Source organism: Struthio camelus, chromosome 15 (genome assembly GCF_040807025.1).
Source record: "Struthio camelus isolate bStrCam1 chromosome 15, bStrCam1.hap1, whole genome shotgun sequence".
NCBI lineage: Eukaryota > Metazoa > Chordata > Aves > Struthioniformes > Struthionidae > Struthio > Struthio camelus.
Genome location: NC_090956.1, coordinates 20,453,743 through 20,470,584, shown reverse-complemented (window position 1 = coordinate 20,470,584; position 16,842 = coordinate 20,453,743). Strand labels below are relative to the sequence as shown.

The 16,842-nt window shown below is 53.4% G+C and overlaps 1 protein-coding gene across 2 annotated transcripts in view; it reads left to right on the top strand.

Annotated features, from left to right (window-relative positions):
* The first annotated feature begins 7,548 nt into the window (after positions 1-7,548).
* Positions 7,549-16,842, top strand: part of NTN3 (netrin 3) — a 62,404-nt gene continuing 53,110 nt past the window's right edge. Inside the window, exon 1 of one of the 2 annotated variants that reach the window (XM_009672092.2) lies at positions 7,549-8,201. The gene's annotated coding sequence lies outside the window, so the exon portion shown is untranslated. Of the gene's footprint in view, positions 8,202-9,017; positions 9,037-16,842 lie in introns of those variants that run through there. The other variant, XM_068908773.1, reaches the window with a different exon arrangement.

Here is a 16,842-nt window from a genome sequence, read left to right as displayed (position 1 = left end):
TCTCTGTGCTGTCATGCATGGTCCCACCAGCACGCTGGGAGCAAAAGGAGGGCCCTCTGCACTGTGCCCTACTGAGCTTCAAAGGCATGGCCAACGTTCCTGAGGCTTTCTGGAATTCCAGCCCAAGTCTACCCAGCTCTAAACGCTGAATTGATTTGGAGCAAACAAGACACAAGCCAAGCCTCAACTCCAGCCATGCCGGAGCCATGCTAGCTATCTGCGCTCAGCTCACACAGGACAGCCTCCATTTGCCAGGCAGGTTTGTGATGCAGTGTGGCCATAACCTATGCTGCTGGCTCAAGCAGCAGAGGCAACTTGGCTACTGCAGGGAGTCTCTCCATTTTTCAGGTGCTTTTGCAGACCCATATGTTTGCAGCTAGACCTCTTTCTTTGGTCACTAGCTAGGAACACCCCTGGAGCACTAGGGAATGTGCTATGTATACTCCGATTGCAACACCAGCAGCACCTTTCTGTGGTGAATGCTGTTTTCGCTAACACCACAGAGAAGGCATTATACACCAGGAACCATAGTTCAGATTCCTCCAACACATGAGGCAGTGGGACATCATCCTGTTCCTCCAGATCCCTCCTGGGCTAATGCAGTGAGCCCAAGGTTAGTGAGCCACTAAGTGGAGCTGTAAAGCGAGAGCAGATAGGAAGGGGATAGCACCTGAAGATGCTGAGGTATCTAATGAGGTTTTGTTAAGAGTCTTTTCTCCTTATACTAAGGCCAAAGTTTACTGTGCTGACCCTTCATAGGACAGATGAGGTGTTTTCTGAAAGAAGCCTTTGTCCTGCAGACATGTTACCCTGTTTAGTTTCCTCACAGCAATGGCTCCCAGCTCTGTTCCTTGACTAGAGAAGAGATGCTGCTGGTGGGCAGCTATGCTACCCCCGAGAGACCCAGCCACATGGGGAGTTTGCCAAAGGCTCCCACATGCACACATGTCCACATGGATATGTGCCAGAGAGACTGCACATTGCCCCCTTTGCCTCTGCAGCGATGCCAGTGCCTAAAACACAAGTTTAATTGCCAGTGTCCCAGGGGATGAGTTTTCCATGAAGTAACTGTAGCAAGAGATCCGTTCCTAGACTGTGGGATCCTGTCCCCAGCTATGCCAAAGATGTGAAAAGATGGTAGTATTCTGGGCCTGGAGAACTGCATGGAGGCAGTAGAAGGATATAGCTAGGGACTGGTAAAAGCTTTCCCGTTTTCCAGCCATGCCATGATGCTGCTAATTGTGGAGAAACAGCACCATCTTGTGGCTGCCCAACAAGGACTCTGCTCCACCTGTTGATTCCCTGCAGTGCTGGAGCAGGCCCTCCCACCAGACTAACACGCACCTGCCAGTGCTGGAGAAGGTACCAGGTACCAGGTAGCCTGACATTTCCAGATCTGCCCGTTGCTGTTGTGCCACTCATGAAGACTTAGGACTGACGTGTCCCTCTGCTGGCCGTAGGGAAGGGATTTGTACGGCTACTGAGCCAGCTACTCTAGCCAGAGCAATAACTGCATGGACAGGGCAGGGGATGACAGCAAATGGGATCCTGAAGTGGGGTGATGAAATTCCTGAGCAATATGCACACACAGCCATGACAATGATACAAGAATTTGAATGGTTAAAAATGAACCTTAGGTTGGCTAGAAGGGGACAGACTCATGGGTTGCAGCTCAGAAAGCTGCAGAGAGAGGGAAAGGGGCACAAAATCAATTCCTTTCACTCACTATTAACCCCCAATAATGGCTTTTTTTTTAGGTCTGGGGGCCTCCAGTGAAGCAAGATGCTCTCATCCCATTCAGCATTACCCAGGGTATGCCTTTGCTGTGGCAGCTAGCATGAGTAAGGAGACATGACTTCTTTAATTATGTGAGCGCAGCCATGGAAAGATAACTTACCATGTTGAGTGTGAGCTTGAGTGTTATCACTCAAGCTGAAGACATGCTGAAACAACAGGATCGCTGCTGAGGTACCAGCTGAGCCACAGCTTGCTAGAGGCACCAGAGGGTGTTTGGGGAAGTATTGCTCATCTGCCTCCCTACACATCTGTCCTCGCCTCTGCACTCTCCTCCAGAAAAGGCCCAGCAGGCCAAGGCAGATTAACACACTATGCCCTCCAAGGAGCAGAGGTGGGGGCAAGGTGGGGAAAATTCCATGTAACTTCACCTCGCAGTGATGTTGCACCTTGTTTCCCAGACCACGTTCACTTCACCCCTTTCAGCCAACAACTGGTGCCCTTCCTGGGGTCTGATTCTCACGTCTGCTCATGCCTTAAAATAGGTATTTATGTCATTAGTCAAATGGTTTATGTATAAATGAGAGTCGAGCCCCAAATGCTCAGGTCTCCCAGCTGGAGGCAAGAGGGCCATGTAACCCAAGGTGGAGGCAAAGATGTATCCCTTTTTGTATTTCTCCCGGTAGCAATGTAAAGCAAATTTTACACAGGCTATTTGGGGCACACAGACTTGAAAAGCTCGCTATGAGCTGCCCTTATCAACTGCCCTGGGTGGCACAGGAGAGCTGTTATGCTAAAGCAGTGGTGATGCCCCTCAAGAAATGCCCCCTTCGGCTGCCCCAACACCTCCTGTAGTGCCTGAACCCCCAGGAGCTGCTTGCACCCAGATCCCAGGGCTGGCAGGAAGTTTGTGAAGTCTCTCTGTTCTCTGGCCATACAGCAGGAGATGAAGGACCTAGATGGCCTTTCAGGTGCTCTGGGCCTGCAGGAAGGCTGTTGGTGAGCAGGAGGCTCTTAGGCTGAAGAAAGCAGACCCACGTGGCCTGGGGAGCTTCAGTTCATGAGCTGCCAGCATCATGGGGCGGTGGTAAATACACAAGATGCTGTGGTCAAAGTATATCCAGTGAAGCAGGGTGCTGGTACCTCTCTGCAGTGCCCTGGAAAGAGCACTTTTCCATTCCTGGGGACAGTTTGGGTGACCTGCATTCAGGAAGAGATTGGGTGTGGGGAAGGGCTCTTAACACAGCATGAGAAGGGAGATATGTCTGCGGGATACTGGCAACCCAGAAAATGAGGCAGGCAGGAGAACAGCAGAGCATCCCTCTGAAGAGTAAATAACACAGAAAGAAGGAAAATGTGAGAATTATGGAATCACCCTGAGGATGCCCCAGTGGCTAACATGGAATCCTCTTCTTTCAGGCACCATTTTTAAAATCTAAAACAAGGCAGGGTGGACCCTGAGCTCATACTGACTCCACAGAGAGTGGGGATGCCAGTCATCCTCGAGGGCAATGGGGTGGCCCTCATAGGCAACAAACCTATTCCTTTCCTAGTGAAGAGGTTAAAGGAGGACTCTGGGAAAGTGGTAAATGGAATCTTTTACCTGTCTGCCCAATAAGGTGAAGGGAACCTGCCTGGGAACCTGAGCCTCCACCTCTTAGAGCATTTCCTACATGCTAGGAAGTGAAGACAACGAGTGGGGCTGGTGTTGCCTGCTGACAAGTTTCTCCTTTGGCACAGCTGGTGGTACAGGCTGTGGCTATCCTGCTGCATGTCCTCATCTGGCAAGTGTCATAGCCTTGGGGCATCCAGTTTGGCACAGTCTTGCTGTGTTCGGTCTCTCCATCACTGGCCGGGTCTTAGAAGCACAGGGTGGCTCACTGTTCACTGTGCCTTCTTGTACAGAGCTCTGGTCTCTCACTTGTCCTGCACCAACTGCAGGTGCCAGAGCTCATGCCATCCCAAGGAAGGCAGGGAGGTAATCTGAGCTATCAGGACAGCATGTGTCGTCTTGTTTGCCCAGCTTGGTCAGTGTAGACTGGAGACTGAATAAGAACCATCTGACTCAGTCCCTGCTGGAGACTGGCAGGACAGTGAATTTGATTTTGCTGGGCCCCCATTTCCCCAGTGCTCAGTTCTCTGCTGCTTAGACTTCATGCAATCAGCCACACCTTCCTTCCTCCCTTGTAAGTGGATGGTCTGAAATGGGCACCCATATATGCAGAAAACAAAGTATCTGGAAGCTGAGTTTTCACGGAAGGTATTGGTGAGAGTGGTATGTGGTAGTGGGGGGGAGGCTGAAAGGAGACGCATTCAGCCCTTCAGTGAGTTGAGGCTGGGGTGTTTGCTTCATTTCTGTGTTTGCCTCAGAGCATGGACGGAGCAGTGGGGCTGGTGGGACCAGCAGAGGGCAAGCGAAGGCTGTGCAAGGCCGGCTTGCTCTGGCTCTGCAGAGCCTCCATCCCCAGTGGCTCCCACACTTCATCCTCCCTACAGCTCTCCCAGCCCTATCTGGATAGCACTGGCAACAGCCACCCCCAGCACTCCCACTTTCGCTATCAACACATACAGTTCTTCCTCCTGCTTCTGCCAGCTCCCCGTTCTGTTGTTCTCCCTCCCTCTTCTCTAGACCTGAGGAACCTGGTGTGGTTTGAAGGCCCCACTATTTGCTGAGATTTATCTCTGCTGGGACTACCACATAAACTCAGAGAAATCCTCCCTCCCTACCACTCAGCACAGGGAAAGCTCCTTCTGTTTCCCCACCATGCTGTTGTTGACATAGCCTTCAAAGCCCATTGCTTGCTCTATTCAGTCCCCATTCCTTCTGATCTGTCCCAGGCCCAGCAGTAGAGGACTGGATTTGTCATAGGAGTGGTTTGCATCTCTTTCTCTCTGTCAAAAGCAACAGCCAAGAAAGCCCACTTGCAGGACTGGACCAGCTGTGAGCATTTAGAAGTGAGTGTCTGTCTCTGTCTCTTTGCATTGCCTGGTGCAAAGGGCAGATTCCTGCAGGAGAGGATGTGAGATATCTGGCCCCAGAAGACTTGGTGCTTGAGCCACAGCTTTTGCTCCAACAGCCTGTGCACACCTGACTCCATGATGGAGCTGGGAAGGAGTTGTGTCCTTCCAGAAATCCTTTGTTAAATGAGAAGCACCTAGCATCAGACGTCTTACTTCCAGGTGCCACAAGGCTAGTCTGGGGGGTAGGAACTGGTGCACATGCAGAATGAGACTACTGACCTTGCAAGTAGCAGAGCTACTGGCATATACAAGGATGACAGAAATCACACAGTGTGTTCACCCTCCTCTCCTCCCAGCCCTCCTCCCTGGGAGACCTGCTCCAGCAAAGGACAATGTGCAGTGAGGTGAGTGCTGGTAGGTTGCTGGGTACCCATCTTTGCAATAATGTTTGCATGCCAAGGGACAACCAAAACGTTGGTGCTGCAGGTCTCAGTGGTTTGGCTCCTACTACAGTGAGCCTCATTAGCATCCTCAGCAGCCCCACGGTTTGCCAAGTCCGGATTTATACCTTTTCTCTTAGGTGCTCTGTCCATCTCTGCAAAGTACTGGGAACAGTGGAAGACTGGGAACAGTGGAAGTGGGGAACCAGGAAACAGCTTTTGCCTTTCTCAGTTGGTCTTTCACTGAAGTGAGACCTATGGACACTGGTTCAAGGACTTTCCATGTATAGTGGGCACCATCTCTTCCATTACTTTTGGGTTCCAGGACAAGGGGGTCCCACACTTTCCTCTAAGTGTGAAAAAAGCAGCACTGAAACTACTCTGAGATTCTGGGAGGTGACACAGCCCCCCAACTCAGCACTACACTGGAGCAGCTGAATCAGGCTGGCTCAGCATCACTGCTCACTTTCATAATAGTCTGTGTGCTTTCCAGTGGGGAAACTGCCTTCAGCTCAGTCCTTGGGACCACTTCTGCTGGGGGTCCTCTGAGGATCTTGGAGCCATACCCCCTTCTGCCCTCCCCGCACCCCCCCAACCTTGGTCATCCCAACCTCATTTCAGCCCAGCTACAATGACCTGAACTTTCCTTATGATCACTGGCTTCTCTGCAACATGCTCACATCTGGCCTGCATGCAAGGCAAATCCTGGCCCTGCATTTGCCTTCCTCTCTGGTATCTTCATTTGGACTTCCAGGGCTTTGCAGCCTGTGGCTTGCTAGCTGTCCAAGTGCTCGAGAGTCCCAGGGAGAGACGGTGGGACTGCGATACACCTGCGGCATCTCTAACTGCAAGTGCCTTGAGGTTACTCTGTCCATCTCCTAGATCTCCTTAGCCTTGTCTCCTGGTGGTTTTGCCCTTGTTTACCCATGGTTGTGTCCCTGCTGTTCGAGTGGGGGAAATGTATTTGGTACAACAAGGTTGACAATGCACGAACAGCATTTCCTTTGGGACTTTGGGCCAGCTGGGGTCTCTTCCTTCAGCAAGCATTTGCAAGCCCACCAGGGGCAGAGGAGACAAACTGAGTTTCTACTTCTCCCGGAAACCTCTTTGCCTGAAATAACAGGATTGTTGCTGCTTTGCCTGGCTAACCAAGGGTCTTCAGGGAGAGGAGAAATGCACGGGATGCTGAATGGGAGCCTCGTGCTGGTGGTCAGTGCCCTTAAATGTAAATGGGGGCCAAATCTAGCACCATACTGGCACCTTGACTTTCTCCTCTCCTGTGGTATCCTTGTCAGTCCTTGCATTCCTTGCAAGGGCATCTGTGGGAGGGACATTTCCCAGACTGAACTGGGAGATGTGGGGATCAGCCAGGGAACTAGGAAGAGTTCCAAATACTACCCCACCTAACCAGTGGCCTCAGTGAGCAAGGTGACTCAGATCCAGGTTTTATGCTCACCTCCACTTCCTCACATAACTGTTGATTAAATTAGTTTCCCTTTTTTTCTGCACAGAAATCACGGAGTCAGTTCACAGGTGACCTGGGGATGGCTAAAGGGTAGGCATGTCAGGATGAAATCTGGAGGTGGCTGCAAAGGGGAGACTGTCTGGGCTGTGGGTGTCAGTGGACTAATACCCATGTTTGCTTCCCTCCTGACCAAACATCACAGGCCAAGCCTGGCCCTGCTGCTGCAACATATGAAAAGCCCCTGCATTACAGGCTAGAGCAGACACTCCACACCATAGTAGGAGGCCGTTCACCTGCCTGGTAAATCCCTGATTTCTTCTGCTTTGGGGACCAGGCAGAGGATTATATGCTGCCTTTGCAGCATCAGATGCACATTCAGTTTACTGAGCCGCCAGCTCCTGGGTACTGCAGCATGGTGTTGCCTGTGCTGTCACGCTGGCTGACCCATCAGGATGGCTTGCTGTTCTCAGTACGATCATCTCTCTCCTGGTTTCACACACTGGGTGATGGGTGCGCTTCCTACTGGGACTGGCAAAAAAATGCTAGGGTGGAAGGTGCCCATCTGCGCCTGAAAGGAGGCTGCCCGCAGGGCCGTGGTGGCCCAGGTCTCCTGCGAGTAGAAGAGCATAGCTGTCGCACCTGACCCACTGCCCCGAGGCAGGGCTGCGAGTGAGGCCGGCCGGCGGCAGGTGGGGGCCACAGCCACCGAGGGCCCCGCGCGCCGGGCCGCGCCGGTGCCCGACGTCCCGACGGGGAGGGCGTCTCCCCGGGGCGGCTCGGCCCGCTCCGATCCGCTCCCGGCGGGGCCGCCCCTTCCCGGCGCAGCCCGGAGCCGCCCGCTCCGCTCCCGGCGGGGCCGCCCCTTCCCTTCCCTTCCCGGCGAGCCGCGGCCCGCTCCTGACGGGGCGGCCCCTTCCCTTCCCGGCCCGGCCCGGCCCGGCCCGCTCCGCTCCCGGCGGGGCGGCCGCGGGAGGGCGGAGGCAGGGCTGGCAGCGCCGCGGCGGGCGGCGCACACACGCACACACACCTCCCTGCATGTGATTAAATGGCTCGAAATCTGCTTCTGATTTCCTCGGGGAGGTGACTTTTCCCTTCTTTTCAACCCCGGGATTTATTGGAGCCTTTTTACTCCGCTTCCAGGCAGCGACCGGGGCTCAGTTTCTCTACTTCTTGCCCCCCCCCCACCTTTTCCCTTTCCTCTCCTTTCTTGCCTTCCCTCCCTTCTTTGCCGCCTCGCCTCCCTCCCGCTGCCGGAGCAGCAGCCCCGGGCAGTGCGGCGAGCGGCGGCGGAGCGGGCGGGGAGCACGGCACGCTGCGGGCACGGCGCTGGGGACCCGCCCGCACTGCCGGAGCAGCACTCCCACTTTGCACTATTTCGCCTTATTTTGCTTTTGCCTCCCCTCCTCTTTTTTTTTTTTTTTGGCAAATTGTTATTATTACTTTTTTTTTTTCGATCAGCAAAGGAAGGGGCGGGGGGAAAGCTGTCCCCTCACGCCTCGCCGCCCGCGCTGCTACCGCGGCCCCGCGCTCCTCTCGCCGCCAGCGGCCCCGGACCTGCCCCTTGCCGTGCCCGGACCCGACTAGCTACCTGCCTCGCCGCGGTAAGCTGCTTCTCCAACTTCTCCCGGGCATAGTCCCTCCGCCTGCTCCGTGCCCCTACCCGCCGCCCGGCCACGGCAAACACCACCGAGCAGCTCCCTGTTTTTCTTTTCATCGCTCCCCCGGCGCCCTTGTTGCCTTTTATTCCTCCTTCTTTCCCTCCACCCTCCCTTTATTTCCCATTTCATCCTTTCACTCCGGGCTCTGGGATTGCCAAAAATGGGACCTCCCTGCAGAGGGGCCAGGGTTGCTGCCCGCCCACGGCCAGGGACCCCCCAGAGCCTGGCCCAAGCACTGTGGTGCAGAGGAGCAGAGCAGCTGTGGATGCTCTGTGCTTTGTCCCAGCCTGGCTCCTGCGACGGGACCCGATCTCAGCCCTGCCCTCCTGGCAGAGTCGAGGGGCTATGCATAGGGGTGCTCCGCACTGTACAAAGCCTCCTAGGGTCGCTGCCCCCATACTGCAGAACTGTCGGGGGGATCTGAGCCTCCAAAAGTCTGGCCCAGTCTGGCCTCTCCCAGCATGTCCTAGGGTCCTCCTACCTTTGGTGTCGGTGAGGGAAGCAGTGGGCAGGAGCTGTGCCAGGCTGCTGCGTGCTGTGCCAGCTCTGGCTGACCAGGCACGGGACACACACGTGCTCTTCTGTGCCCTGCAGCTCCTGCTGGAGGTTGAGAAGTGCCCAAACTTTTTACATGTTTGAAAGCTCTTTGTAAACGCAAAGCGACTAGGTGCCTTGGTGTGGTGGCTTTGCCTTTGCCACTGATCCCAATTTGGGGCCATTGCTTGTCCCTCCTGGCATAGCTACCTTAGAAGGACCAATCTGCGGCAAAGCTCAAAGGGTGAGTTGGTGCTGGAAAGAGCTCCCCTATGGCTCCCTTGCAGCTGGGTTGCTTTGAAAGTAGTCCTCAGGCTAGGCTGCACGAGGCCCCTCGATAACACACACCCGCACCCCCTGCCTCCCCTGGCCTATTGGTTAGGGTGAGGGCTGGCGGTTTTGGCCAGGGCATGCGTGAGCAGGATGTGGGGCAGAGTGAGAGGATGGGGTCGCACAGGAAGAAAGGAAAGTAGGCTCTATTTGGTGATTGGTGATTTTTGCTTGTGCTTTTCTGTCTCAGAGCTATTGGTAAGCCCTTGTTTCTTCAAACGCTCTCTCTGCCCTGGAGAGCAAGTGCATGCAAACACCTTTATTGGGTTAAGAAATAGTTTATGTGATGGGGACATGGTGCTCAGTATCTTGCATGGTTTGATTCTCACCATGCCAGGCAAGCAGGGCTGGTGAGGAAAGCCACATGAGTAGGAAGGGCCCTCTCCTCTGGCAGAGCAGGCATGCGCAGCACTCGAGCACTGCAGCAGTCATGGTGCTTTGCTCTTGAACTGGGCAGTGTTTGTGTGCAAACTCCCCTCTGTTGGACAAGCTTGATCTGCAAGTGTATCCAGGCAGGGGACATGTCATAAGCTGGGCTGAGCATCCTCACCTCTGGCTGAGCCATTTGTGTCAGAGCTGTAGCCAGGCTGAGATGATACTGAGTGTAGATCTGGACGTGCAAACCCTGAATGGTTGGAAAGGACCATAGATTGTTCTACCCCTACCGAATTTGCTGTTGCTCTCCCTGAAAGTGAGGAGGGGCCAGATCTCGCTGTGGCCAGTGCTGTGGGGAGGTGACTGGAGCTATGCTTTGAGCACAAACTCCAAGGCATTTTGATGGATGGAGGGAACCTTTTTTTTTTCCCCGCAATATTCCATTTGTAAAACAGGAGGAGCTGCTGTGCTTTTCTGACCACTTGGTGGAGCGAGCTGGCAAGGGGACAGGAGGTCCTGCAGTCCAAGAGCTGAGCCCGTGGTAGGTTACCGGGTGTCTCAACAACCTGGTGGAGATGTTTCTAGGCATACAACTGAAGGAGGAGGGTGAATCAGGTCTCTGTGTTGAGAAGAGAGCAGGTTTAATGCTGAGTTTGACTGCAGCAGAGATGAGTTTGAGGTCTGGAGGAAAAAGAAGTGCCTCAGAGCCAGGCCTGGGAATGCGGCCGAGCGCACTGTGACCGGTAGTGAGGAGCCCTGAAGCCCTTCAGAAATGCAAACTGCCCTGGGAGACTTAATGGAAGGGTGTTAATGCTGTTCCCAGGGCCCCAGGTGCAGGTGGGTACCAGAATCTGAAGTCTCCAAGCTGGGCCTGGTTCTAGCATGGGCAACAGCTGGAAGAGCTGCAGGTCTAAGCAGAGTTTCTAGGCCTTGAATGAGATGGCCGTTGCTGCAGACCTTGGGGCATGTGCTTTTTTGAGTTTGAGTGGCTTTGTCTTCCTTCATCAGGGAAGCAGCCTGCCATGCCAACACTGTATACAGCACCTCTCTCTCCTTTTCCCCCACCATATTAGTCAGGCCTTGCTCCATAAGGAAACAATTATTCCGTGCCCCCATGAGCCCCTCCCTGAGCCATTCACAGGACACTTGCACTTGGTATGGAAATGCGACAAATTTTCCATATTCCGCTTTTGCCCGTGATGTTAAAAATGTACGTGACAGCCTCTTCCAAAGACTGGAGACTTGGCGGGTACTCAAGCAATAACAGGCTGTGTGACACCAGGGGCATGAAATATTGTACCAATAGCCAAGGAGAAAAAAATGAGATGTCAAAGTGCTGTGTGTTTCCGGCCCTGTTGTCATAAGCCATCCTCTACCCTATGTGAGAGATCTTTCAAAGCTGGCCAAATGTTGTCATCTCTGAATACCATTTTAAATATTCATCCAGACTATTTTCAACATCTGTGCCCAGCATGTTATGAAAAGGCAACAAGGGATGTTATGGAAACCAGACCACTTTATTCCCGTATGGAGTGGAAAGGGGCAGAAGGGATGAAGCCTTCTGTGATGGAACCGCAAGAGTCCCATGCATCAGCTGGGATCAGCAGGAATAAAGCGCTCTGCATACCAAATGATATTCCTGGGAGCACGTGACGAATCTGAACAATGCAGCAGGAATGTGCAAAGGGGTTTAAGATGGCTAGGATGGGATTAAAGTCGTGTAAAGCAACAAGTCGAGCAGTAGTAGATGTTAATAAATGGGGTTGCAGTGATGCAACCATTTTCTGCTCCTTCGAGAATGGTGGCTCCAGATGTCTCCTTTAGCTGCTGTTGCAGTGGGCGTGTTAGGAATAGAACTCTAACATGCATTGGTGGGAAGCACTGGCCAGGGAACGCAACAAATGGAGTGTCACACAAGAAGGATTCAGCTTGGTACTGTGCAGATAATACCATGCATAAATCTCATCTCCTGGTCTCTTCCAGGGAGAGATGGGCTGGCTTCATCCAGGGCTTCTGGAGAGCCAAGTGGACTTGGGAGGATCCAGTGGTAAACCCATGGACACTACTGTGGTCTGCATAGCTTTGATCTGTCTTTCCTGTGGACACTGACTTATGAGTTACCAAAATGGGTAACTAATAATGCATTTAAGGATCCATTCTTTGACAGCTCTTTGCACGTGTTTGAGTAGTCCTTGGACTGTTTGGTTCTTGGTGGATTTCTTTCCCTTGTTTTCGATAACCTAGGAAATCTGGGCTCTCTTTCTTCCTTTTGCAACATCAGACTGAAATTAATTCAAGCCAGGCCAGATTCTGACCACAGGTATGCCAGTGTAAATTTGAATGGAGTCGCTTACGTCTTGTTTGGCTTGATCTGAATGGAGTTGCTTCTGTTTGATGCCAAAGGGGCTGAGGTCAGAATCTGGCCCATCCTTTCCTGCATGCAGTGTAATTTGTATGTGTCTCCTGGCACTGCTGCGGTATCATATGGCTTATGTAATGCTGTCTCTGGCCTGTCAAAGTGCATTGCAATATCTATCACTGTGAGTGCCTGTTTCGGAAATACGGTCTGTCTTGTAATTGCCCACATGAATCGCACATACTTTGCAGAGCAGAGGCTGAAAGCCCAAGGAACCCTTCTGATCTGAGGAGCCGCGCAGTATAACTGGCTTCGTGAGCAAAAACGAATGAAAGTATGTATATATTTATAGGCTTCTGATATTTAAATTAAAAATGAACACAGAGGAGGGAGCTCGTAAAGAATTAGTTGCACGGAGATAGAGCGTGCTGCGCTGTGCAGGAGCCATTAGCCATGTCCCAGGTGGGCACCAATCGTTCCATTAACACAGGCTGGAAAGGCGATTAGCTCTGCTGCTCCCTCTGCCCCTCCTACTCACAACGTCTGCGCCCCTCTGGCTTCTTTTCTCCGAGTCCTGGCGTGCACGGCCCCTCGCCTGCTCGGCCTGCCACCGTTTGCTTGCTTTTGCTCTCCTCCGCCTTGCTCCCTCCTGTCAGAAAGCCGAGCCTGGTCCCAGCGCCTTGGCTGTGTGGGGTTTTTCCTTTCATTTTAAATATTTCTCCGTTGTGTTTTTGTCCCAGAGACACATGGAATGATTTATCCGTGTCCGGAGCTGAGTTTGGTCTTGACGCATTCCGCTTGTCGGATGGGGGCCGAAACATTCCCCAGCTGGCACTGGGCTCGGCATGCGAGGGACCAGCGCCCGCAGGCGGGCGCAAAGGGAGGGGAAGCCAGCGGGGAGGCTGGGAGCCCTCTCTGCTCCTCTGGAGGGGTCCCATTTATAGGCAGCTGGGGCAAGTCTGAAATGGGTGGCTTCCTCAACACGTGTCAAGGGTGTGGATTTGCCTTCGTTAAAAAGGGCCCATAATGAGATGGCAGCGTAGAAGTTCTGGTAGCAGATATATCCCATTTAAGGGACACACGCTGGTCATTTACACCCGTTCGCAGCTTCTCCACTGCCCTCAGCTATTTCCTACCTCCAACCATATCTCCCTTGGGAGCTGTGCTGACATCTAGCCCGAGTGTGGCCACAGTGAGGGTAGCTGGTCCAGGAGAGGGCTTGGAGCGAGGCAGGCTGAGGTGCTTGTGTGGACTGTTGGCCTGGCCTTCTCTCAGGCCTCAGCATCTCTGCCCACTGCTGGCCCACAGCACCAGGCGAGTGGTGTGCCTGGATGTGTCACGCTGCCTTGTAGTGAGTGCACCAGCACAGGGATCAGCCAGGGACCCAGGAACCCTAGGGGGAGGCTATGCAGCATGTCCCCTCTCTAAGCATCATGCAAGCATATCATTTCTCCTCTGCTTACAGTCCTCTTCCAGCCCTCCCAGGGCTTTCCTACTTGGATGGTGCCTGAGCTGGGCTGCAGGGCTTACACAGCTCATGTACAACCAGTCCTGCAGGATCTGAATGCTTTGGATCTAATCCCTAGACCCTTGTTTGGCTGAATCCCCTCATGCGCTTGGGTCCTTTAGTCCCTGCTTAGGTGATTTCTGGAAAGTGGCCTTTGTTCCCTGGCAGGGCTGTGCCTTTTGGTGCCCCACGGGGGGTGGGCGCAAGCCTGCTGTGTCCCTGCCACATGCCGCCTTCTCCCTGCCTGGAGCGCACATCTAGGATCTCATGTCTGTATGTGTACAGGGTGAAGCAGCACTTCGAGGGGGATCAGATATCCCCTATCCAAACTAATTCCAAATAAGGCCAAGTGCTTTCCTCAGGAATTGCTAGGGCAGGGTGAGCGTGAGCACCCCGTGCACCGCTCTGCCCTGGCCCGAAGGGAAAAAAGTCTACTTTACTCTTATTGCAGTCTGACAGCATCAGAAAGGACCCACCGAGGAGCACTGTTGGTCCCTTGGAGAAGGGAAACACCTTCTCCCTGCCTTCGTTTGGGTGCTTTCCCCTTCCCCCTCCCTGGCAGTTTAGACACAGCGCTGGCTGCTTGGGTTTAGCAATTGCCTGCCCTCTGCTAAAGCCACATTTTTCAATGCGTGACTCAGGCCTCAAACGCGTCCTTGTGCGGATTAGCAAATGATACGCAATAGCCCACTGTGGTGGCTGGGCTGCAGCATGGAGAGCAGACTATTGCTTGGGTCAGCTGGCAGTTTTCCTCTCTGTTTTAATTGGAGAGGGCTGTTCCAGCATGGCAAAGGTCCTGGGTTCAAATCTGCCTAATAACTCCCTTCTCTTTCCTTCCTTCTCTCTGTTGTTCCACTTAATCCTGTAATTATGTCCGCAAAGCTACTGCTGCCCTGATCTGTACTGTGGCGACCCTGGGTCTGTTGTAGATCCCAGCGTCAGTATTTGGGGAAGTTTATTCCTTTTTGGCTCACTTGCTGCACCTGCCTGTTTGCATTTGATTTTTGGAATGAGACTATTAAGGACCCGCATTACCAGGGTGTGCTGGCACTGAAATGGGGAGGATCCAGGATGTGAACCGGTGCCTGGCTTGCAAGTATGCACCCAAACCCCAATATTGCTCTCAAAGGTGGTGCTTGCCCTGCAGACAAGGGGAAGGGAAGTCCCATAGAAGGTCAGGCTCGAGGCATGGCCCCAGCAAGCCTCTCCTTGAGGCGCAGGAGGCAAGGAAACACCACAGGTCATGCTTATTCAAGTATTACTTTGAGGAGAAGTGGTGTGGAGGTGCTGTATGTAGTAGCTAATTTTTAAAGTGAAAAGGACTTCTGAGTGTTAAAGTATCGTGATTTCCTTCCAAACCACACAGCCTATTAGCATTCCCCAAATAGAGAAGTGAGGAAATCGCCCACCTCAAAAATGCAGCCACTTCTGGGGAGGAGTGCGGCCACAGCAGAGGGCTGAGACAGCGGGTGCTTCCTTGGGAAGGGTAAGCCCCAAACTGACATGCTTCCCCAAAAGCCTCTCTCAGGTGCTGTGGCAGAATAAGCAGCGGTGATGGCTGGAAGCTGGTGACCATCAGAGATAACCTGAAGGTCCTAACCCCACAGTAGAGTCGGGAAGATGCTAGGGCACTTTCCCCTGCAATGCTCTCTCTGTGGGCTTGGAGATCCACCCTGCTGCAGGCTTGTGTGTCAGGAGCCTGTATGCCTCCTTACACCAGATCCACATGTGTCCTATGCTGCTTTCAGCATTGCTGCTGGCATGCGTGGGGGCGAAACTCAGCCCCTTTCTCCCAGGCTTAATCAACAGTGTCTCCATTTGATCTGAACTGGGGGCAGTGAAGATGCGAAATGGAAGGGGGGCAGGTGGGAGCTGGGTGAGAAATACCCACTCCCGGGCCTCTCTGGCAGCTTGCTGGGAGTCCAGGGGTCATGCTGAATATGCATAAAATGGAGCAGATTGCAGCTGCCCTCCTTTCCGATAGAGAGGTGAGGCCCATGGAGACCGCAGGCCCCAGCTCTCTTTCAGCAGGATAATGGGGTGAATTGAGTGCGGAGCGTGTATGCATGTGTGTGGTCTCGCAGATGATAATGATTTCCATTCATGTGATGCCTCTGCAGCGCTGATACACTGCTCGGCAGGCACTGGAGCATTGGCTCCCGTGCGGCTGCTCTCTGGCAGGAGCAGAGGCCTTAAAGGTTAGGCGTTACACTCTTTGGAGCCCTTTTCCAGGTCCCCTGCCTTGGTTGGCCTTGTGGGAGAGCCACCAGGAACAGAACAGAAAGCCCTTCCTCTCCTGGTGTCAGAAGTCAGCTGCCACAAGAGAAAGGGCAGAAAATGCTCCTGTCCACCAGCACTCAGGACCTTGTCCCCAAGGCAGCATTAACCCTGGCCCATTGCTCCTGCTCTGCTCGTAACACAAGCTGCCCTTCTCTGGCCTTCATCTCCTCTGTGAACACTGGTGAGAGGCCAGCTGTGCTCTGGGCTTTTCCCTTGCTTTGATTTGATGTAAAGATATCAAGCTGGCTCTCTGGCTGGTGAAAAAGGGCTCTTCTCCACTTGAAGGCAATCAAGCTGTGTCCATCTCTGGCTTGTTCTGGCCTAGTAGCAGTGTTCAGGCCTATTCCTGCAGCTTCTGCTGACAGAATTCATTTTCAAGTGTTTTCACACTGCACCTTGTGAAACAGCGTGGAATGTGCTCAGGGGGAAGGGGCCAGCTGCCCACTGCCCATTCCCCGCTGCACATGACTCTGCTGTGCTGGGAAGGCGTTTTCCAGCGTCTTCATTTACTAGCAAATGGGGAATTGAAAGGTCTTTGCAGGCAGAAGACCTGATTCTAGCCTTACTTGTGTCTTCTTGCTGCCATTGGAGCAGAGAAGAGATTATGGATGTAAAAGATTTCTCTCTGGACGTATTGTAGCTGATGCCTTATTAAATGCATCCTGAGCTGCCCTGGGGCAGATTGAAGTGGCTCCCAGTAGTTTCAGCTCAGGCAAGGAAAAAAATTTTCCTGGCTCCTGAGAGATCCCTGTGGGTTTCTCTATCTCTTTCCTGCCTGCATAGACATTTTCCCATGTGGCTGTCTCTTCAGGGTTGCCTCTGTGTGACATGCTGCCATGCAGCTGCTTTAGGCCCCCTGGCTGCAGGGTCCTGGGGAGGTGGCTGCCCCCTGCTGGGTCTCTCTACATGGCAGGAGGGAGAGGCCTCCTGCGTGTTCCTGTGTGATGGGGATAGCGGGAGAGTTGGAAGTATCACGGGGCTGTGCTGAGCGTCTGCGGATATGCATATGGTCAGGTCTCCTGGGGCACTGCCAAGGGGTTGGTGAATGTTTTGCAGGCTGCTGTGCTGGAAGAAAGGCCTGCACTGTGCCAAGTGCTTTCCCAGGGAGTGAAGAGAGGTAAGAGCTGGAGTCCCAGGTGCTATGTAGCAGCTGGGACTCTCTGCCTGTGGGCTTGCAGGGACTCTGGCTCTGTCCCCATGGA